The sequence below is a fragment of the Vanacampus margaritifer genome, chromosome 8 (genome assembly GCF_051991255.1).
Source record: "Vanacampus margaritifer isolate UIUO_Vmar chromosome 8, RoL_Vmar_1.0, whole genome shotgun sequence".
NCBI lineage: Eukaryota > Metazoa > Chordata > Actinopteri > Syngnathiformes > Syngnathidae > Vanacampus > Vanacampus margaritifer.
This window is the reverse complement of record NC_135439.1, coordinates 12171818-12196953: the sequence shown is the minus strand read 5'-3', so window position 1 is coordinate 12196953 and position 25136 is coordinate 12171818. Positions and strand designations below refer to the sequence as shown.

At 40.3% G+C, this 25136-nt stretch overlaps 1 protein-coding gene across 1 annotated transcript in view; it reads right to left on the bottom strand.

Moving 5' to 3' along the window:
• The window catches only part of col7a1 (collagen, type VII, alpha 1), a 96838-nt gene that overhangs the window by 66135 nt on the left and 5567 nt on the right, over positions 1–25136 (bottom strand). Inside the window, exons 2-6 of the mRNA XM_077573497.1 lie at positions 11150–11265; positions 7807–9635; positions 7578–7699; positions 7315–7491; positions 48–2356 (exon numbers count right to left, since the gene is read on the bottom strand). The gene's annotated coding sequence lies outside the window, so the exon portion shown is untranslated. The remainder of the gene's footprint in view (positions 1–47; positions 2357–7314; positions 7492–7577; positions 7700–7806; positions 9636–11149; positions 11266–25136) is intronic.

The window sequence follows — 25136 nt, the reverse complement described above, 5'->3', positions numbered from 1 at the left end:
GCATCATATCGTCTCCTCAGATCAACATTAACATTGTAAAGCCTCACCTGAGGTTCCTTGCTCCGTATGCCGGGCTCCAGCTTGCTGCTCCCCGCCTCTCCACCTGTAGCATATCCTACGTACGCTCCCAAGTCACTTTCTGCAGCGCTCCACGGCTTCGGGCTGCAGTGCGTCACCAAGTATCATACAACACGTCTGGAGCTCAACAGCTGCCGTCCTGCATCCCCGCAACACTGCAAAAGTTTTTCTTTCTTTTTTTTTGGAGGTGGGGGTATTACTGGGACAGCTTTGCCTGGTGCGGCCTCAACACAAGCAGCAACATCAGGGGCGGCACAAGAACAGTTCAGACTTGTTCGGATGCCTAAAGGGGACTACTGATTTTTCCTCCTATCTCAAGTCAGCCTCCTCTTTGCCTTTTGTCCCTCCCTGCATGTGCAGGACCTTCTGGAACACATGAAACTGGAGCAAAATGACTTTCCTCCATTACATTTGGTTAAGACGCTTACTGCAATGCAATGTAGATGGCATCACATAAAAACTAGGAATGTCTGATACCACTATTTTTTCAGACCGATACGAGTAAGAGTAATCATCCGTTACCGATACTAGGTGCCGATACCACTAGTCCTTTGGATACATAACATTTCCCCCCCAAAAAATGGCAGATAATTTTAAAGAAAGCCCGATAGATCCCATTATAGCATTTTTCCAAGTACTGATCTCTTGAAGTAAGCCCGATACCCGATATTAGTGATATTCGATACCACTTTTTTTTTCAGACTGATACCGATATTCAATTATTGAGTAGTCGTCGATACTGATACCAAATACCGATACCACTACTACATAAAATCCCCAACCCCAAAATGACAGATAATTTAACAAAATATATATATATATATTCCAATACAGTATTTTTCCTTAAAAAAAATGAACAGCAATTTTCTGCTCTAATTTCTCATTTCTAGTTCCTGATTGTAAAACAGCCACAAGAGGGTAACCTGGTATCGGTTCTTGCCCATCCCTACCCAATATCAGCACTCAACCATCCCTAATAAAAACTGATGATGTATTTAAACCATACAGAACTTACAGAGAAATAATTCAATAATAACAAAGGTTTGTCATTTGAGTGGAATCCTAAGATGTAATAGGCCAACCGGTTGAACATTTTTGACCCAGTAGTACAGTGGTGTCCAAACTCGGTCCTCGAGGGCCGGAGTCCTGCAGGTTCTGGATGTTTCTCTGCTCCAATGCACCTGTTTCCAATAAACAGAATCATAATCAGGCTTATACAGAGCCTGCTGATGAGCTTCAGGTGTGCAGAAGGGAAACATCCAAAACCCGCAGGACTCCGTCCCTTGAGGACCGAGTGTGGACACTACCGCTGTAATAGGTGCAAACCATTACCATGAAGTCTGATCAGGAGCCCAATTAATTGCCACAGGGGCACTTGGGTCACATTTCAAACAGTAAGCTAAGGTCACTTCTAGCTGTGAATTTCTGACACCTATTAGATCAGAACTAATTACACAAAACTGGCAAGAACCAGTCTTCACCGGTATAATTCAAGAGTACGACTGCATCGGCACCACAAATGACAGCCTACAAAACGATCGTCAACATAAATCAGTACCTTTCCCAAACAGACTCAATAAAAGTGTGTGGTTATAATCCTCCAAGGGCGTAAACAGCTAAACAGGCAGACTGAGAGGGGCCTGTAGAAATCAGTGTGCGACAGATGTGGATGGCGCTCTTATAAAAGCCATGTTGCAGCCTTCATGTTCTCCAGACGAGTCTTTATGAGCCTGCATCGGGATAGTAAAGCACATCGGAGGATCTGCTTCCATCTTTGCTTTGCACACAACATTCCATTTTCAAGCCACAGTTTAGCATCTTCAGATCTACTAGATGTAAGAGACACCACGGTTGCATGGTTTGATACTGGCGGTCCAATATTAACTGCATCAATATTCAGTGGCAGACCCATGAAAAAGGAATTGAGTCACATCACATGTTTGTGTGTACTGTATTCAATAAGGTGAAGTTATGCGTCACCATGTGGTGGATTTCCAGTCAACAGTCATTTTCTTTTCCACTTGATAAACACACTTTTGTGTGAGTGGATTTCCGCCTGTCGTTGTTAAGTGCAGACTGGCCAATTCATGTTGTTTGAGACACAGTTTAGCAGGTGTTTGCAAAATGTTATCCAAAGAACAATGGATGATTCTCCCATACCGATTATGTTTTCCCATCAAGTTCTTTCTTGTACATCTGGACAGTTGTGGAGCCAGGCTTTCTATTCTGTTCTCTAAATACCGTCCTTCCTGATGAAAAACAGCAGGGACACAGTTGTCTTCCTCCATCACAGTAGCCGGGGAGAAAGAGAGTAGAAAACAGACAAAAGAAGACTTTAATGGTAAAGTTGAAGTAAAACAATGATGGCGTTGGACAAAGTAAAAGGTAGGCCATGATGAGTTAATATGGATAGTAAAAAGTTGGTAAATGCAGCAATTTAGGTCTTTAACTTTTTGTCCCTGCTCACAGTCATTGTCCACTCTGCACTATAAAAACAGTTGAGTCAAAAATACCCCCCCCCCCCTCTCTCTCTCTCTCAAAAAAAAAAGAGCCAAAATAAGTTAATGGCCAACAAAGCAACCCAATTTTGGGGGGTTATTTGTGGGTTATTCATTTCATCCAATGTTGGGGGGTTAATTGAATAATCCAACTAAATTGGGTCAAAAATGATCCCAACCAACTTTTTGCGCTCTTTAACCCAAAAAGTTAGGTAAAATTAAATTAATAACCCACAAAACAACCCAATTTTGCGGGGTTGTTTGTGGGTTATTATTTGACCCAACTTTTTGGGTTAATTGAATAACCCAAAAAGTTGGGCTGATCCTTTTTTTTTTTTATAGCATTTGGGTTATTTTTCACAACAGTTTTTACTGTGTACACTCTTAAAACTGCTGGGACACAGATAACTCAATTTGGGTCAAAAATTGGATGACTTGAGACATTTTGACTAAACTTTCTGTTGGTCTGTATTTCAGTTCATACAAAACCACACACTTTTTTTGTTTGGTCACATTGACCCAAGTTAGTGTGTTGGTCCAACTTTTGACCCAACTGTTTTTAGAGTGTGTCATTTTGTCAGTTTGTACTTTTCTACCTTTTTGTTAAACTGTATAATTATTATCCTGCCATTAAGGTATGATGCCAGGGGGACACGTGTGACCATACGGAACTTTTTGTTGTTGCCCTTATTAAAATAAAGTATAATTGCACATCCAGCACAGTAGGTGGCAGTAGCACTTTCATTGTCAGAGGGTGCAGAAGGAATATTTCTTTATTAATCTCATCCGCAGAGATGTACTTACAACAATTTTATAAACAAATAATTACGAGTATTTATAATCATGGCAGAGAGTTGGGGGGAGCGAAATGTATTCTTCCTTGAGGGAGGAGCATAACAAAAAAAATAACAGAGAAGCACAGCTCTAAGGTGAAATCATAGATTATGAGGTAACAGTGTGTTGGCAAGAAAGAGATATTTTAATCGTAAAAGTAATTTATTGACATTTACTACCAAATTCTTGTCAGAGCGCACCCTCACAAAAAAACAAACATTTTCTTCAAATTTCAAATTCAAATTTTTCAAAAATATTTTCCGTGTTACCAGCTCAACTGTTCGCTGAAGGATGCAGTCGTCCCTCACCTGGTATTAGTGCGGTGTAGACACTCTTGCTACTATGTTAACAAGCTATTCTGTCCTGTCAGACTTCATGTGCTCATTCATTCATCCCAAATTGCTGTCTGAACATGCCAGCCTTACAATACATATACAGTAAACTCGACAGTAATGACATTCCATTTTGCCAATGTACACACACAAAGGTTATATTGTGGGTACGATGATAAGTATATAACATATGATGATTTATTGCCGCACTTAAACTTGTTTAAAGTGTGTGCTTGCAGAGTGCCCGTGTTGACCTGCAGTGGAAACAATGAGAAGGCAGCATCTGACATTAATTGAGAGCTTCTAAAAACAGCGCGCTAGAGCTAGCGTGTCTGAACACACTGATGTTGTACGGCTCTGTGTATGTGAGATGATTCACCACTTGGGGGAGGGACGTTCTTTTCCTCACTAATAGCACTGCTGGTTAAGCGTCAACATTGATGAAAGAGAAAATAAATAGAAATGAAATATTTAAGAATGACAGAATGTGTTTGTATAGTATGATCAACATTGCTTGCAGGTGTGCAGGAATATCACACGTTTGTGTGGCTGCACTTTCACTAGAATCTTGGCTATCCAGGCTAACCAAGTTACCTTTACAGTCCTCTCATAATTCTCTAAAAAATATATATTTATATGTGGCCCTAATACGCCGTTGTACATTTAAATCCCAACATGCCATGAAAATATTGTGATTGTGATTTGCAAGTTAGGATACAGATTACTAAAATGCTAAAAGATTTGTTGCAATGCAAATATATAAGTCTGAACATTATATAGTTTAAACCAGTGTGACTGGTAGCCAGCCAATCGCACAGCTTCAATTGACCCAACATGAAAGTTTGTGGAATAGGAGAAGTTATAGAATACCTGGAGAAAACCCACACAAGCACTGGGAAAACATGCTAACTCCACGCAAGAAGCCCAGAATCAAGACTCGATCCTCAAAACCTCAGAATTGCGAGTAAGACCTGCCAGTGGATACAGTATCGCCATTCATAAAATGTTGTGTAGAAAAATATTTGTGAATGGATGGGAGCATCAAGTGACTAATCATCTTGTTAAATCTCAGACAGATGACTGAGACTTGAGTCATAGACTCACTTAATCCTTTCATCTTTTCTAATCTGTCTCCTATTAACTTGACTCAAGAAGCAAATAAACAAAATTCATTGACGCCCTCTAGTGTGGCAACGCAGAAGTACACATTATTTTCATTGTGGAGTCAGACACTTTCGCAACACTGAATCCAAAGGCCAGTATAAAGTCATGAGAGATGTCATCGTTTCATATAAGACCTCAGTGTGCTTCACAACAACTCCTTACATCAAATACTATTATTGCAAAATACCCAAACAGAAGCTCTTTGTCAATGGCGTTTGACTCATCTTATGCGCTATACAGTTTTACCAGCAGAGGGCGCCACACGACAACAATACCAAGTTTGAATTCTAAGGGACATTTGTTAGGGCATGTCTGGAATAAGTGGCCACAACTAAATGAGAGTAGGCTCACTCAAACCTTTGCAATTGTATGCTCATGTTATTGAGTGTTCAAACAATTTGAAGATTCTTACAAAGAACAATTATGAAACAGAAGGGGGTCACGCTGTAAATGTCAAAGATCAGTTTAGTCAGAGAGGATTTAGCTACTTAACGGGAATGACACATTTTTGCTAAAGCTCAGTCCCATTACCTTTTTAAAGAGAAAAAATAATAATCTCATCAGACAGACTTTTTATTTTATGTTTTGCATCAAACGCACACGTATAAGCATGATTGAAATTCATCATTTGGTGGAGATTCAGTTATCGTTATTCAATTGTAGATAACATTAAGAGTTTTCCACTGTTGAACCGCATCCCTTTGTTGTGTTTTCACTTTCCACCCTTCGTGTTCACCTCCATGTTCAGACTTGTCAGTTAGTGGCGCGACAAATAGATGCCACTTAATGGGTTGCCCTTGTCCTCCCGGTCTGGGTTATCAAGGCATCGTTATGTCGCATGTTTACAGTGCTTAAACAGACAACTGATAACCGAGAAGCCGCTGCGCTTTTTATCAGTGAAAAGAAAGAGCAAATGAATAGACCCATACACCGCCATTGAGATGTGTTTCTTTCAATGTGCTGATAACTAAGCTCTACACGAAGAAGTGCAACAAATACTGAAGGGCTTTCCTCATCAGGGATGAGAGCGCTATTCTGCCTTCAAGGATGCGCTGAATGGACTCCAGCCTGGCCTTTTCAGTACGTAATTACAGTAGCCCTGCATGCGGGCCTTTCACTTCTATTGGATGGGCTGTATACACTGCATACATGGATTGGACATGATGGACATTTGCTTCAATGGAAGCTCTTCTCTGTCTGGTCAACCGGAGACTAGATATGCATTGAAATATGACCAGGACTGAATGTGAGGAGTGTAAATGGGAACACAGATTATAGCAATATAGATAATTTTATGACACAGGCTCACCATTTCAATGCGGCAAATTGTAAATACAATTTTTCAAGGGCCCCTTCTCAGTCACCACTAATGCCCCCCTTACAGGGCCCATTTACAGCATCTACACAGCAGTCAATACTGTCTGATGGCCTCTTAGACGGCAATTATTTATTATTGATCAACTGTATACGTACAATGATTGAAGAGAGAGAGAGAGAGAGAGAGAGAGAGAGAGAGAGAGAGAGAGAGAGAGAGAGAGAGAGAGAGAGAGAGAGAATTTAGCATCTTACCGTCTCTGTTGGTGACGTCACTGCCATGTAGTAAGTTGACTGACGGCATATAATGGCCAAGCGAACCAAATTAACATAACAGAATGCAGCTACTTGTTTTTCCATTCACATGCTAACAGCAATTTTTACATGTTAAAAGCTGAACCATTGACAGAAGAAGTGAGCAGCACACCTGGCCAGTGCCGCTCGCTGGTCGGGAAAAACTCCGGTCTTGATGACGTCATCGCGACTTCGTGACTGTACCAGTATGTCACTGTACCACTACATACATTTTTCTAAGCTCGTATTTTTATGTGTTTCGTTTATTCATTTATTAGGTCACACTGCTAGCATACTGTGTTTTCAAATGTTAATTAAATTGATTTACATGAATTAAAACAAAAGATTATCACACTGCTAGCATACTGTGTTTTCAAATGTTAATTAAATTGATTTACATGAATTAAAACAAAAGATTAATTGAAAATGTATCATAAAAAAATGTGTAGCCTCAGTTAATTTTGTATCATAATATTCTACATAAATAAAACATGGTATATCACAAAATTTGATGGGTCTACAGTCTACTATAAACTGATCTTGTCTGAATTTACTTACTCAGAGTAAAAATAAATAAACAAATTAATGAAATTAGTTGACCACAAACTATTATTTTGTTGTCTGAATACATGGCAACAAGTGGATAAACAGGTTAATTGTACCTTCTGCCATATTGTAGAATAGCAATTCACTGTTGTGCCTATCACTATACGTCACTAACATAGATGGATAACGTTATTATGTACACATTTATTTGTAGTAAATAAATGATTGGACAAGCACACCTGGTGACCTCTCACCTGTTAACTAGAATTTAGTGATCTATCCATCCATCCATCCATCCATTTTCTTAACCGCTTGTCCTCACAAGGGTCGCGGGGGGGTGGGGGCGCGGGAGCCTATCCCAGCTGGTTTCGGGCAGTAGGCGGGGTATACTCTAAACTGGTTGCCAGCCAATCGCAGGGCGATTTTGTGATCTAGACGAACATTTGAGACATCATAGGTTATATTGTTGCACACAATCTCGGTTCTAATTCATCCCAAAATTGTCTGGTGGGCTTACAATTCAATCTTCTTCTTCTTCCAAACTGAACTCATCCAAGCATCGCATGGAAGTCTCCTGACTGATTTAAAGAGGTGTCTGAACTGATAGATCTGAACTGTTTTAGGTCTCCTCATAGGGAACTTTGCATTAAAAAAAAAAAAGACACGAAGAAAAAGTTGTGCCTGTGAAATGTAACATGGATAGAGTGTGTATATAGAAGCCAGTGAAAATGTCCTGATGTTTGTACCATCTGCCTGCTCTGTTCCTCACATTGATGTGTGTGTGGGGTTGCGGGGGCCTGGCACCCATCACACACAGGAAACAGGCGCTGGCGCTTAACACACAGGAAGTGCAGTACACACAGGAAACCGTGCCTCAACTCCTCGTGCAGGTCTCGCTCACTCCTCCGTCCTGCACGCCTCCTCGCCATCACATCCTAAAAGAGGCCTGTCCGCCGCAAGGCAAGGCTGACAAACTGCTTCATTTCTCTGCTGTGCTTCCAGTTTCATACACACACACACATGGTCAAGACTCACTCACCATCCCTGGAGCCAAATCTGGTGTTTGGGTCTCAGGGTTCAACAGTGAGGTCAACACTGAATTATCAACACTTTAAAGATGAATACGCAAGCAGCTGAGTCGGCATATGTTCCTTCTCCAGGAGTGGTAACGTGGCCAAAGATCTTGTAGTTGTTAAAAAGAGTGATTTTTCACTTGGTTAAATTCCATTAGGATAATTAAAGCTACTTTCTCTTTTTATCCCAACAGTCCTTGATGAAATGTTTCATTTCTGTAATATTCCATTGGGGACACCTGCTCAATCAAATGAGATCCACTACAAAACTACACTGATAAGAAATCAGTCAAGTCAATCAGTTTTAATTTCCACCGACACAAATATGACTTTATTTTTTTTTTAATTTTGTCATTGTTATTTTCAGAGTTGTAGAATGTTGTTTATTCATTCTTGCTTTTTTTCTTTTAAGAGTCCTTTTTATTATGATTTTCTCGATGAAGGCCCCAAAGTATGACATTTTACATATTTAAGTAACATTTTTACACAGTTTTCAACTAATTCAAACCATACTACACTCTAAAAACAGTTGGGTCAAAAGTAACCCAACTAGCTTATAGATAAAAAATGGACCGATCCACTTTATGGGTCACTTTGACCCAACTTTTTGGGTTGTCTTATACAAAATTACCCAATTTTTTGACCCAAGTAAAGGATCTGACCAATATTTCTGAGTTGTTTTACACCCATTTCTTGACTCAAAGTTGGGTCAAATTGAACCAAGTAGAGGATTGGTCCATTTTTGACCCATAGACACACTGTTTTTAGAGTGCAATTTCAAATGGGCCTTCTCTCTCCCTCTCTACCTTAATTTCCAAATAAAAGCCCAAAATAAAAATTGGGGGGTAATTAACCTCTAACTTCCACTTTTTTGAACCAGTTCAAATTGTTATAACTTCAGTTTAGCTCATTCCTATTTTAAAAAAAACATTTCACTCGTTGCCAGCCATTTTCCCTCCTTTACTCTACCACGCGATTATTATTATTTTTTTTAAATATATAAATATGAATCTGTACCGCATGGGAGTGAATGTCTGGATTCCAAAAAGACTATCATTGAATGAGATTGCCTGAAAGACAAAAATTTGGTTCACAGATAAAGCGACCCACAGTAGAGAGTATCCCCGAATGATAAAAGAGTGACAGATGTGAAAAACGTGAGGGTGAGAGAGTCAGTCAGTCACGTTTGATCGAACCATGAAGCTTCTTTGATTCCTCTGCGCTTCATAAGAAAAGATGGATGAGGGGTTTCATGTGAGGGACGAGCAGCCGATTGTTCATGTATCCCTCTGACACGTGGAGCTGCGACTTAATTGAAAACCGACTCCTGGAGTTGCAACCCTGTCTGCCCCCATCAGCCCCCCTCAGGTGGGGGCGACCTCTTTGGCCAAGCCTCGATGACCTTGTGTCGGGAACGGCTCGCTTGATTGATACTCACCTGGTTTTCATTTGCTGTCAATCAACACGCTCCTCACATCCCCGGCCATCAGGGTCAGGCAAGACTGTATGGAAAATAATCAGAGCATTTATTTGCTATTCTTGATATATACATTAATATCAGTGTACTAGTAGTTCACTCTTTGGCCTTAATCTTTTTTCCACTACTATTGCCTCTTTTGACTTATTAGTATGCAATAAAACTTTGAAGTTAACTACTGTGCTGCACTAGTAACACTACTATTCCCAGTTAGTAGGCATCCAATAGCTTCCTGTCCGTAAGGTTAGCCGTCCAAACGTTTATTTATTTATTTAATATTTTATTAATTTAGAGGGGAACTCAACCCAAGATGTCAAAATGTCCTTTTATATTGTAAATGGGCATATCTTCTTTGTCTGATGCTGTTTACTTAAATGTATTTATTCTATAAAATACACTCTAAAATACTGCATCTACTCGCTGACGGGCACCATATTTAAGTTACATGCTAAAATTCGCTAGGACGTAAATGTACTTTATCAGCCCTTTCGACTCTCCCTATTTGCTGACAAAACCAGACAGATTGTTGGTAAATAATCAATGACAGCCTACATGTGGGTCAAATTCACTTATCTTGCCAGCTCATGCCGTTCTCATCTATCCTCAGTCACCAGCGTTAGCAGCTAGCGGATAACAGCTAGCTGCCTTAGCTAAATGTCCAGGGCGCTCGCTAGACCTGCTGGGAATGTGACTGGTGTGCCACAACAGTTGCAGTTATCATCGTAGCATAGCCTACTGGTTGGGCGACTAAATGTTACTAGTGAAGCAAAAATGTGCACTGGTTGACATCTATGTGCTAGCACTGTAAATGACATTGAACTCTACTAGTTAGCATATGGCACTTCACTAGTAGTACGCAAGTGCAGGTTAGTGCTCAGTTTTGGCAGAAAGTTAGTTCACAGTGGGAATTTGGTCATTTTATCTCCATATTCAAGTCTTGCTAAGTTATTTAAGGGGCTATTACGATATCTGTATCAAAGGAGCATTGATTTTCTGCTCGTGGTCTACCGCAGATGCCAGTAAGTTCCCTCCTGGCCCTGTCATGCTTTGATGGGTTCCCTGATGGTTCCCACATTCTGTCAAAGCTTTCTATGCTTTCTTTCAAATGTATGTGGACACTGAACCATATTTGTTGGGCTGGCAGGCAGCATCGAATTAAACTCCCGTGCTTAGCTCCAGAGTTAGCGCCAGCACTGGGGTCACATTTAGATAGCTGCTCAATAAATGTTTGACAATATTAGTTTTCTTCAGCTCTTGTACAAAATAATGCAAAAGATGCTCTGTCTGTCTCTGCCTCTCTCATTCTCTCTTTCTCTCTCTCTCATCATTTTTATTGTTAAAAAAAAGTGTCATTCATGGGATTTTACAGTAAATGAAGCCTAACTACAACACTCACTATTATATGGACCTTAAGATTGATATTCAAGTTGACAAATGAATGCTCAAGACTTGAAGTTCAGTTTCAAAAGTCAAAAACCCTGAATGATTTAGGTCACATGATAGATATGATGTACCGTTTTGTGTTCCTCTTCCATCTACCTGAATCTGACAAAAGATCAGTCTTTCTAAAAGCTCCTCATCTGTTGCTGTATTTTGTTACTCCACTGCGCCTTACTTAGCATGTGTTCCAAGCAGCATCCAGATGGACAGATGACCTGTATGAATAGGAATGATCATGAGTATTTCTGTTACACACACACACACGCACACACATATCTGCACAGAGCATCTCAGCCCTGATGGAAAAAGTGTGCGGTTGGGAGTCTCCAGAGTGCTCATTTTTCCATATGTTGAATGTTGGAATCACTCCACTCTCAGCACGTTTTATGGCAATGACAGTAGCCGAATGTAAATCAGTCCTCATAGCGAGTGATCAAGCATGTCCGCTTTTGCCTTCCACTGTGTATAAAGTTATTCCATGCAGCACCCCACAGCAGTGACCGCTCCCAGAGTCTGCACGTCTGGCTGATCTCCACGGGCCTAATGAGCCAAAGAGGAAAGAAGGAGTCTTAACAGGTCCATTACACTCAAACAAGACTCTAGGTTTACACCCTGGCAATATAACATTTAAAATCACCCGTGTAACCTTGATCTCTCTCTGTTTTAAACAAGTCAACATGGAACTGGAACCTTGCAGTGCAGCATATAAACACCCCTGATGGACACAGTGCAGAACGAAGGACAACCGACCACAAGCGAATGAATGAATGATGACGGTGGGTTCAAGGTATTTACTGTAAAAATAAAAGCATAGCGGCTGATGGAGGCATTAGTGTGCAACCTTCTGGAGAAATTATGAACTGTGCATCATAGCGAGAAGTGTCATTTACTCCCAGCGTAGCCTCGACTCGTACCCCAAATCCATGTTTGCATATTCATTTACCATTTAACCACCAAATCCGGAATCCATTCGAATGAGTTAATAATTGCAATTTTGCCGAAAAACACGTCATAGTCCAAAAAATGACAAATGTAAAAATGATCATAAGGGTAAATGGTGAATCGAGTGCACTTACATAGTGCTTTATCTACACTATATGTTGTCCAAAGTGTATTACCAAGCCTCATAGTCACTTTTTTGAAAACAGAGTGTACCAAGACTGTGGCCGCCGCGCTAATGCCGCCTCATCAAATTACAAAAAGGTGTTATTTTAAGTTTCAAATAACTTACTTTAACCTCTCGGATCCCTTGTCTTACACTGGCACTGTAGGACTAAAGGTGTTTTTTCGTGTTTGGTAAATTTGAAATCCATCTGGGTCATGTCTGTCATAGCAGCTAGCTAGCACTAAGCTAACCTCTGTAAAGGTTCGTCTATTTGGTCCAGTGTCCAAATTTGCAAGCCCCCTTCGTGCTAGAATGTCATCAAAGTGCAACAGCAAAATAACGACAGGGCATTGATACACCGCCTGGATGAGCTTTATTGACTGATTGCTTAACAGTTAGCATTAGCCACCTAAACATTGCCGTACATACGCAAACACTTCCGGGTGTCGGCTCCTCATATATGTACATATATCGAACCATTTCTCTTGGCTGAACTGTTTCCATATGTGGATGTTAGATTTTTTTTTAATGTTCTTAATTTTTTTATCCAATCAAATGCTAGCCTGTATGTGTTTGTCGACCTTCAGGGCCTTCAGAATCAATTAGCTACCGAATGCACTCAGCTAACAGTCCAGATACACAGTTGCTTCAACTCATTTGGAAGTCAATTAAAAAAAGAAAAAAAGAATAAATAAATAAATAAAATTAGCTACCGAATGCACTTCCCGCCACTGCTTAGCTGATCATTCTTACTTTTGTAAAGGCAGACTAGCTCAAGCACGTGTACCTAATGAAGTGGCCCACGAGTGCCTTTGTCCAAACTGGGCCATATTTACACATTAAGACTAAGAGAAGAGAGAAAGACACACGTGATGCTTTCCATTTGTGTCGCAGTGAATGTATTTAAAAGTGAGGGCCAAATGAAGACAGGTCATGCGGGCCCTTGGGGGCCCTGATTCAAAAGGTTAACTGCCTTGCGAAGTGGTGTATGTCATAAAAGCTACATAATAGTGACAATTGTTGGGAAAATGTGACCATTGTTTAGAAAGGACTGTCATGACGCTTGCTAAACCCAGACGGAGTACTACCCCCACCCCAAAATCCTCCACCTCTTCCTTGGTAGATTGGCTAATATTTGAGGAACAGCATCATACATTTGTTGAATAATTAGTGTTACCAGCTTTTAAAATCTTACATTATGACTCCTTCAGCACGTTGCTATAGTAAGAATCAAAGCATAACACACACAGTATCACTGGGAATGCTATAAAAGTGTCATATATTGTCCAATCTTGTTCAGAATATAAAATGGTCAAATTATCCGACCTCGACTTCGGAAGGCAAACCCTGGCAAGTGAAGCAAATTAGAGAGTGTAAGTATTGGAGCGGCTGATTTAAAGTGCAGCCTGTCACATCCTCCGGCTGAGTATGTTGTGGTATGCGGCGGGTACGAGCTCAGTACCTCCCCTGGGAAATATTGTGTTACAGACGCTGCTTTTTAGATTACAAGCGGGATTCAGGATACAGCGGTGCAATGTTGGTTTGGATCAGCGGCGGATCAGGCAGCCCAATACAGAGGTCACATTTGGATAACGTTCCCTACCTACACCTTCCTGCCTGTATTTTGTATATACTGCACACTTTCCAGTTGCAAACTTGACATTTGTTGTGTTTTCAAAATGTTGCGTAAAAGCTTAGTGGTGGGTTCCGAGTTTATTTTGCGCCAAAAGGGAGGTGCGGTAGCTGCACGGTGATACTTTGCATGCTTGCTTTTAGAGCGGAGGACCGTTTCCTGCTATTGCAGGAAACTCTCATATTGGAAACAGATTTCCTCAAACACATGATTTAAGCCGAAGCCCGATAGCAGCCAGCAAACTCATCCCCTCTGGAGCTAAATGCTGTTTCCTTCATTATTTGTGCACGTTTACAAGTACATATTTTCTCCCCTGCTTCTCCTCCTCCTCACTCAAGCTTCATGTTTCACTGTTTGGCTTTACAAATGTCAACACACGGGAAGCATGCCCGGGTGGAGGAGGTCCACGCCAGCCACGCTAGTGAAGACCCGAGCAGAGTCCCGGTGAGACGGACTAGCTGGGGCCCAAACGTAAATACGCCTTGCGACATACACACACTCACACTCGCTTTTAAACACTTCACAAAGGGAGGAAGTTATCGTCTACCTGTCGCGGTACAAGCAGACGCTCATCTGTTGAGTGTATAAAAGTGTCAGGAGAAAGCCCGGTGACCCTGGACTCAACCCAAACAGTTTTTTGCGCTGGGCGCAGCTTGTAGAAAGACACATGTTGGGCATCTGCACATGCAGGAACAAGGATGCATTCTTCAATACTTGCTTGTTTGTTTTGCTAAGACGTGAAGGGTTCACTCGCGCATTCCGAAAATCTCATCATCCGTGTGCTCTCACTGCATTTTGAAACGGTTTGCAATTAAGAGACACACATTTAGTGAAACAGCTCTTGTCGACCACCATGCATGGTAGAGCAGCAGGTACCTCAGCCGGTAGCCTTAATCATCCCTCGCAGGGGCTGTAAAGCCGGGATTACCATGGTGATAACCCTCAGGTCAAAGGAAGTGTGCCAGGGCCGGGACCCCACACACTGCAAGCAACGTGTGGAAATGAAGATATCCGTTTGTATCAATTTAATGTGCAATGCCTGCTTTGAGATCCGTATAACACATTCAGGGCGAAATATTAAATAGCAGTCTGTCACTGAAATATTTGAAAATTCGCCCAAAATTGTTGAAATACATTTTTAACATTTAAAAACAACATTTTTCATATTTTTTTTTAAACATCATATGTTATTACAGTATAATGAATTATACTCCACAGTATTTATTGCTATAAGGCCCAAAAATTTAGAACTGCCAATTTACTGGGCTATCCTATTCGAAAATACTGCAAAGGTGTTCTAACATATTGGTATAACTTTGACTAAATGCTAAAAGTATTTAAAAAAATTCCCATAATGGTAAATGGTACTTCATTTATATAATGCTTTTCCATCAAAGCGCTTTACATTTGACTACTCATGATGCAGCATCAGGAGCAAGTGGGGGGTTCAGTATCTTGCTCAAGGATACTAGGATCGAATCCACAACCTCTGGGTTGTCTACCACAGAGCCACACCGCCCCAAATAATGCCATGGGGTATAGATATGGGCATGCGAAATTGTGGCATACCCCGTCACATTATGGGTACTAAAAATGCTATGTTTTTAGCATTTTGCCTACATTTTGCCAATACGTTCGAGCATGACGTTCGAATGACTTTGCACTACATTCGAACAAAACTGCTAACTCCACATTGGCAGTTCTACGTTTCTTTAGCTTCTGTAGAATTATAATAATTGAATATTACTTTGTCATACATTTTTACTTATCAATAATTTATGTAATAATTGGCTGGTTTTACTGTATCAGACATCCACTTGAGTATCCAAATACATATATACTGTATATATATATGAAATTATTATTATTATTAAATGTTTTGAAATTGCAAAAACACATTCCGGTCCTCGAGATCCGCATGCCTGATAACTCATTAATTCATTCATTAATTATTAGTAATAACTAGGGATGTCACTAACGACTCTTTTGAGAATTGGTTATCCTAACGATTATTCTCCCGCTCCTCCAACCCCATCTTTTCAAGGCAGACATTTTTGTGTCGACCCGTTTTTGTGGTGGCCAAGCTAGCCAACTCTAACAAAGTCTTAAAATAATGTGATAAAATTGTTATTTCAGTAGTGTGTATCAAACTGGTAGCCCTTTACACTACAAGTCCATGGTGCTACCTTGCCAAAGTCGTCTGGGATAGCCTCCAACTCACCTACAACCCCAAGGAGGACAAATTCCATAGAAATTTGATAAATGGATGGTTTCCAAATTGAGCGTTCCGCATCTTTGCCTCTAAGCATTACGTTTCTCCATCACTAATCCTTTTCCCTGCTTGGGCCACCTCTTGTCTTTGTCCTACTACGTTGGTGGGCCAGGCCTCTTCTTACCTTTCCAGGTGAAGCTACCCTAGAAACTTAGCATGAGCTGTTTCTGCAGGCAGATGCGGGTATGCATAACATCCGCCTTTATTAGCCTTTAATTCAATCAAAAACATTTCTGTTTTTCCCTCCGTGCGTTATTTTAATTAAACACACTCCTCATGATATCCCCCAAGTCGCCACACGTGCAACAAGCCACTCAGGACGGAAGGAACCACTGGAGACAGACCAAACAAGCTGAAGGCTATGAAAAGGAAAAGGAAAGTTCTCCATGTATGTCGCGTGTTTCTTTGTTGCTTTTGAGACGTACTCAGCCAAAGAACATTTCTGGACAGTTTCAATGTGAGTGCATTGACCCTATGCAAGGAGAGAATGTCTTCCCTGGGTCCCCGGAGCTTCACCATGTCTATCAGAACCTCCACTAGTGCTTTTTTTAGGTTCACATTGAGAGATTTGTCTTGGCAATGGCCCGCTGATTAAAAACTTGGAGGAAGACGAGAGAAACAGAATACACTCGATCCACAAAATTGAGTCCGTGGGCCAACATTTCACTTTCCAATGCTCTGCCAGGAGATTAGTTTTCATTCATGTTTGTTTGCAATGATTTAAACAAAGCAAAACTGTCCATCATGACTCAGTGTTTCCCAATCTTTATTGATAATATTCAGAGATGACTATGAGCAAGGGCAGAAGTTTGCATGCCACTAAATCTTCTATAAATATCACATCAACAAAAAAACAGACATGCGCCTCTTTTACCTCACTTCCTATTTTCATTCCCCCTCTTTATCACACAGCAAGCCATCTTTCCATCATGCAATACTCATCAGCCCTGTGCATTGGGTTGACATAATTATGCAACTGGTGCTGGTGACGGTGCACCTGGACGCCATGGGAGGTGAGACTGCTGCACAGCTAGTGAAATATAGCGCCTTTTGTTCACACCTGTAATGAGGTGTTTGCCAGCTGCACCTGGGTCACGTCCAGGAGTTATAGAGCTGTTGCATTTTCTTATTTATATACAGTGTAAAGCTCTCATTAGGAGCCGGATACATGGCTATGATGGGACGATAAGGTTAGCAGATTGAGTCTAGCGTGAGTTTAATATACAAGCAGGGGGAAAGCCAGGTCAAACATGCCTACAGGCATTTCAGTAAGACAAATAAAACGGCTATTTTGTTTGCGTACATGGCAGCAGTTCCTTACAACATTTTAACAAGCAACAGAGATCAAAGTGACAATATCATTATTGTTGTTGGTTTTTTTTGTTTGTTTTTACATGACAGGACGTCCTTTAGTAGTGCCAAGACTGACCTGTGAGAGGCAGCGTGGTGCCACAGCACATCCAAATTGCTAAAATAGTAGTAAAAGAAGAAATGAAGACTGCTAGGCTAACCGTTAGCTTATCTGGTAACTACATTTCTGTGGCAATTAACCCTTGTCCTTGTTATTTTTATTATGTCAAATAACTTTGGAATGGAGACACATTAGACAAACAATCAACACAACCACATCAGCTCACTTCCTAGTTGGCTATCATTCCATTTCACTTAATAAGCGCGGAGTCTTTGGCGCTTGACAGCCGTCTCCCTGTCAATTCTGATTCAACAGTATATGTATGTACTGTACATGAATGTCTTCATCTATAATGCCAAACCAAGAGTCTTTCAGGGTTGAATTTAACATAGAAAATAGCTGTGTTTACGTACGATAGCATTACATGTTAACTTTTCCCCTTAAATTAACCTTTTTCTCTTTTCAGCTATTAAGATCCAATTTGTGACAGATGTTACAGCTTTGGCAGATGCTCACACTCTCTGAGTGACATTAAAACAGCAGCATTGTAATTTTCATTGATTTAGTAAATGCCATTACACCATCTTGGCCAGGACTATCCTCTAATGAAGCCGTGAGAGAAGGAAGCAGGCTCAGCCCCTCCCCTGCAGCACACAGTCTGCTGCCAATTATCTCGATTGGACAGGGCCTGCAGTGTGAAGGTGATTACCTCCCGGCACCAGAGGCTCACACCATCAGGTGTGAGAACACATGAAAATGCTGAAACAGGACACTGCTTTAGAGGGGTTGTAGTCCATGTGATTCACTCAAGAAAATTAGAAATGAGGTATTCTTGTAGAATCTTCCAGAAAGGCTTGTTTCCCACATGATCGTGCCAAAGTGGCTTTTTACAAAGAATGCTGATTGCACTAGTTCATCAAAAGCCTAATCATTTGGGGGGGAAAGGCAGGAAGCACACTTCTAATTAAATTTAGCCCAGATTCAAATTAAATCTAGGGAGAAGCATTTCCTCCAGCATTTTTTTTCTTTCTTTTAAAGTTCTGCGTAAAGTAGTCGGGTTCCTCCTCACTCCAAAAGTGTGGTTCATTGCTGTCATCATCTATGTTTACCTCTTATGAGGTGGCAAATCCAGGTCCAGAAAGTAAAAACCCTGCCACAGTTTGGCTTTAGCCATTGATGCTAGCTGGCTAGCTAGCTCCCTAGCAGTTAAACAAGTGCCATGAGAGTTAGCTAGGGAGCTAGCTAGCACCTGGGGCTAAAGCCAAACTGTGGCAGGGTTTTTACTTTCTGGACCTGGACTTGCCACCTCTGTGCTTGAGTATTTCCGATGGGTTGCACGTCAGGAGCACAGACGTGTATACACATACATATACAGTGGTATGTTCACCATTGAAACAGAAAATAACGTGAAAATGGCGCAGATAATTCAATGTATTCAAGTGAGAAGAAGAAGAAAACCTTTAAAAACTTGAATATTGCCAATATTCGGGTTTTAAAAGGGTTAATAGCTGCATGTAAACATACTCACAGAGGCCCATTGAGTTTGTGGCTCAGTTGAACGCCCTATCGACCACACATGAGTATTTGCAAGCAGAAACGATAATCATATATGACTCTTGGCAGCCATCTTAGCGCACACCACATTCGGGATAATCTTTTGGAGATTTCAGAGTATCATAATTTTTCCAACATTAATCACAATAGACAGGAAATGCGCAGATTTTGCTAGCATGCTAACATGCTACTATTCTACTACTATTCTTTCTTCTATGTATTTTCCAGCAGTCTGGATGCTATTCTGCCTCTCAAAGGTCAGAATTGGCATTATGACAGACCTCTTTATGTGTGTGGTGTGCTGTGTTGGTTATCTTGAGTACACCGCACACTAAGGCCAGTAAAGCACACACTGTCATTTATTTCCCCATATGTGGCGCATTTCACATTTTAAAAATCGCTACATCGACCCCGCTTAATGTTACTCAAATGTCCAAAAATTTCCTGATAAGCCACAGCTGATAAGCCACCATGCTCCATATATGGCTCTTGTCAAGAAAGTGAAGTCTTTCTGCGTCTCCCTTGCAGTTGTTTGGACAAGTAGCTGTAAACGTCTGCCCATAGGGAGGACTAGTCGAAATTAACTGCGTTGTTTAAAGTCAACAGCTCCCATTGCCTATCTGCCTTTCTCCTTATATAGCCTCAAATTGTGCGTTTTGTTTGGCCGCAGCATCACATTTCCTGCAGGGGTGGTGGACAGTGGATGAACCCCTCAGAGAGGACATCTCTGGAGGCGTACGAGGTCACTGGCTGCAGGCACCTTTTAGCAGTAATGGAGCCCCCTTTGTCTTTGTGAGAGGCCCTTTGTCTCTTAATATTGTCACACTCCACTCTGAAATTATTTGCAGCGCAAGCCCCTGATGGTCACATTGTGTCATGGATGACCCTTATTGATCTTATCCCAACTACCGTGACATCTGCTCGGCACTAATTGAGAAGTTTCATGTACAAATGTCGGCTCTCATTGTGCTGGGCTGTTGTAAAACTAATTCTTTCACTGGTGTTAACAAGGCTGCTTTGTTTAATGGCTGACTGGTGGTTACCATAAACAGGACACCGTCTGAATGGACCGCTCACTAGCCACAACATTGATGTTTAGCAAATATGGCTACTGTATTGCTTTGGTTGGTACGTATGGTTCAGTTTGTTTACAATTGTGGTTATAGCTTGGTGTGAAGCTGCACACATGATTGATGATGATTTGTCAGGGAAGGCGTCGTCAGTACTGTGCTAGCATGATTTATTAGCGAACAGGAATCATTTTGACAATCAATTTTCTATTTTTTTTTACTAGTTTATAGGCATACATCCGGTTTTCTGTCACATGTGGGCATCACACCGTGAGAGCGGAGGGCGCAATTCGCCCAGGGGCTTAAGGGGTCAAGAGGAGCCACGCTTCCTGTCCCTGTCTCACGGAAACTCTGCCGACTGTTTTACTGGTTCTCTCCTTGTTCAAATTTATCATCCCTGCCATTGATGTGGCCTCTCGCAGGGACCATTAAAGACCAAAGAGTATCACCCCAAACCAGATGTTTCACCTAACCAAGTGCAGTGTGGCAGCCACGCATACAAAGTGTATGACAGACTGATGAGCTGGTCATAAAGCACTGCACCTATGAGACACCTGCTTTTAATTTGAACAAGCCTATCATCACACAGGATACTACTGTACATTAGAAACAGAGATATCATGGTGAGTGATGTGAGGCCTCTGGTGAAAAAAACATCTCCATTCCATTTTTGTGCATGATGGAATGCACCCCAAAGGCTTAGAAACGCGCAATTGGCAATAAAACACATTGAAACATCTAAAGTCAAACAGTTCACCTGTCAAACAATATGGAATTTGATATATGTTTTTCAGAAAATACGCTTCTAGAATCTATAAATAAATCCTGTGAAATGATACGGCCATTCGTCTACTCTAGTATTGCATGTTGCTGAGGTATTACAGAGTGTAAACATTCAAATGAGCGTTGTTGCAAAAGAAAAGAAAAATACTGCACAGTTTTCATATTGACAATGAACTTTTTTTCAACCTTTCACGTTCTAATGTGATAAGCTCCCTGTTTTAGCGTGACAACTTTCACATTTTAACGTGATAAGTGGTACATGGCATGCAGGGACTAGTCTATCCATGACAGCCCATCTGGCTCCTTCTCCTTACTGGGTTTCTGTCGCCTCTTAGCAGGTCATCCCCGGGGGCCATCTTATTGTATTTTTGGAGGCCTGTTTTTTTTTCTCCTGGATCGGGCCTGTGATGCTTGATAAATATATACAGTATGTCAAATAATTTGGATTTGGACTTTAAATAATGAAGAAAAAAGAGGTAATTTTGATTTGTAGCCACTTTTATGAGTTTCTGCAGGTTTGTGCATACAAGCATTCAGCCATGAATGTATTGAATGTGTTTGGCTTCTTTTTGTGGGAATGCATTGTAAAGGCTCTATACAGTACTAACGTCAGCATATCTGCCAAAAGTTTCTAAATCTGCAATCATTTTAAAACTTAAATATATCACCCCCACACCACCGGCAGGCATTTGAGGACAATGACATCGTAAAGCGTATAGCTCATACAGTATGTAATTTTGCTGTCAGAGGCCAGAATGCACAGGCCATTTGGAGTTATTTGAAGGCTCTGTAAGCTTTTCTTGCAGGCAGCTTTGTGTTTGTTGTGGGCGTGATGGTCCCTAGAGGAAATGCAGCCTGAGTGTTGCGTCTGCTGCGGCCAGATGGAGCTCCTGCACGACCTGGGTGAGGAATTTGGGGGTGGAGACGTGATCGTCTAAGCTCTGTTATGGAAGCATCTTGTGATGGCAAGCGGATAATCAGATTTGGAAAATAAAATAAAAAAAATAGTTTAGTTTAGTTCTAAATCGAATTTTGCAGTAGTGTCAACTTACATTTTTTTGCTTAAGGGGAAAATATATCAATAGTGAAAAATACACCCTAGCTTGAGAAACTCCTGTGATAAGCCATAATTACGTCAGTGTTTCATAGCCGGAATTTGACTGCAACTCGCTGTTTCCTCGGAATGGAATCTTGAGATTTAAGACAAAGTGACTTCATGTATTCAACAGAAATTCGAGGAAGTGCTAACTACATTACTTTATCTAAACCACAAAGTATTGCTCCGTATCTCCCAGTGGAGCTGCATGAGATTGGCAATAGGTTACAGCGGAACCACTAAAGTCAAACATCCCAGAAGTCCAAGGGGAAAAAATACTCAGCAATAATACGCCTCTAATGTTACTCAAAAACTTGGAGTAAGGCTTGACGCCACATGAGACGTCTGTATATTGCACACATTTGTATTCAACAAGTATCAAAGGATTAAGTCATATGTTTTACTTATACGTCCACTAGAGTTAAGGTTAAGAGAGAGAGAAAATCCATGTTCAGCATTTTTAGGCCACTTATAACTGTATTCATTTATTTATTTACTTTTGAACCACAAACAAATTGCCGCACTTAGCGTTATTTCTATAATACATTCATTCATTCAGTGTATAGGCCTACTGTATATATTTAAAATATTTGAGATAGAGATAGACCGATATAGCTTTTTCATATTTCATATTTCATTTTTTCCAATATGTTTTTTAAGGCTGATACCAATTACTAGTAAAGGAGACCAATTAGGGATAATTCAAGCTGATGTTCATTTGCAGTAAAAGAGAAAATATTAGCCTCAACATTTTAAAAATGTTAAGTTATTATTATTATTAATTTTAAACATATAAAGAATTAACAGCTTTGTTTAGAAATTATAACAAAAAAGGCAGGGAGCTTCCAGGGCGATCAGCATGTGTTAAGCTAAGCTAAAAACTAAGCAAGTAAATAGTTCCCTAAAGTTTTCTATTGTAAATAAAGTTTTCCAAAATTTGAACATAATTTCTTAATTTTATTTATTTATTGTTTAATTTTTAATTTATACGCTGCCATTGACGGCTATAGACAGCAAAAATGAATTTGAACTATTAACTATTTTTTAAAAATTCCACTTTTGTTAACAACAGTATGAAAAAAAAATGTATTGTACATTTAGAACAGATATAAAATTTGTGATTAATCTTGAGTTAACTAGTGTCATGTGATTAATTACAATTAAAAATAGTAATCGCCTGATGTCCTTAATTAAAAAAAAGAGAGAAAAGATTATAAAAAATTAGGGGCGTCAGACAATTACGTTTTTTTTAATTGTAATTAATCGATTAATCACAAATTTTATATCTGTTATAAATGCACAGTAAAAAAAATTGTTGCAAAATTGTTAACAAAAGTGGAAAAAAATGTGAAACTAATATAGTTTTCAAATGAATTTTTGACGTCTATAGCCGTCAATGGCAGTGAATGAGTTAAAAATAAAAAAAGTGTAGAGAAATCTTTCAAATAAATTTTTATAAAGTGGAAATTTAAATAAATACATGAATGAAAAGTTCCCTGTATCTCACTGAGCAACAAATGCATGCGAATGTAGTTAATTAGTTTTTTGTTTTTTGTCAGGGTTCAAAAGATCTTCGCAGACAGTTAAAAATTGTCTGATTATGTTTGAAATGTCTGTGAACATCGTACAAATCCTGATGAACATCCTAAATTTAGCACATTTGCAAGCTTTCACCACTCGGTGAGGGTTTTATCGTCCCACAAAACACAGTCAGAATCACTGTTTCCGTGCTAACATGTTTGCTACTCACAAGCTCGCAAACATACAGTATTTTGAGATATAATAGGCTCCTTCCAGCACTCCCAGGCTAAAAGCGGACATATCGCCAGCTACTGGAGGTGGTCATAGTTAATTACTATCATGTGATTTCTCTCTCATTAATGTCTTTGTTGAGCTATAGCCATAGCTTGACTAAACTGCGCATGTAATCATATTTAGCATAGCACAGTGCGTCATCATGGTTAGCTTGGAACAACCAGTTATCTTTTCTATCCTTTTGAAAAAGGACTCGTCCCTCACAGATGTGGCCTCTTTCTACCACATTGGCTTAACTTGAGGTTTGCATCTCTGCGCTGTTCCCACCAGTAGAACCGTCAAGTCAGGGTAAATCACTTATATATGTGCAGAGTCTAAACCTTGAGTATATTAGTGTGGTTCATTTATATTCTGTTTGAATGAGCTGAAAGGTAAATCTTAATAATGATAACGACCCCTGGAGGGAAAAGCCGAAATGATGCTGGGATTGGAGGGGGTGTGGCAAAAAAGCAAAAACTATCCAATGTAGCTGAATCCAGACCAATCCATTAATATTCCATCCATCCATTTTCTGTAGCTTTTGTGCTTATTAGCGTGCCGTGTGGGTTGGAGGGTGCAACCTAGACTTGTCACAGGGCACAAATTGACAAACAACCATTCGCATTTACACCTGTGGTCAGTTTAGAGCGGGGGTGTCAAACATACGGCCCACGGGCCGGATCAGGCCCGCAAAGGGGTTTAATTCGGCCCGTGAGACGGAATTTTTTCTTAACTCTTTGACTGCCAGACGTTTTCAGAAAAGGGATGCCGTGGGTGCCAGCCGATTTAAGCATTTTGACTGATCTTTCAAGGTCCACAGAAAATTATGTGTTTGGACTATGGAAACACACATACTACTAATGAAAGATTGGACTCTCATCTTTCATCAGGAAAAAAAAAGTTTGTTTCTACCTTATTCCGTTTTTCAGTAATCAACAACAGAAAATGGTTAGTTTCACCTCTGTTTTGAAACAAACGTCTTTTAACGTCTTTGGCACTCCATAGGATTTTACTTAACGTTTTTGGCAGTCAAAGAGTTAATGTCGGACCAATTAATCAGCTGGCCACAATCAAAACACATACATTCGTAATTTCACAAGCAATCCTCAAATGAGCAACGCAACTTGTACACTGAATCGTCCTGGATGTCATTATTTTACACAGAACTTAAAGTTACAGTTTGTTCAAAAAAATATATATATATTATCATGCACCGACAAAAATGTGTTAAATATTACATAAATTACAGGTAACACAAACACATATGACAAGGATTAATGCCCTTATAACTGCGCCACACAATGCATTCTGGGAACAATATATATGCAAAACAGGTAGATACAACACGTCCGGAACTCATACAGGCAA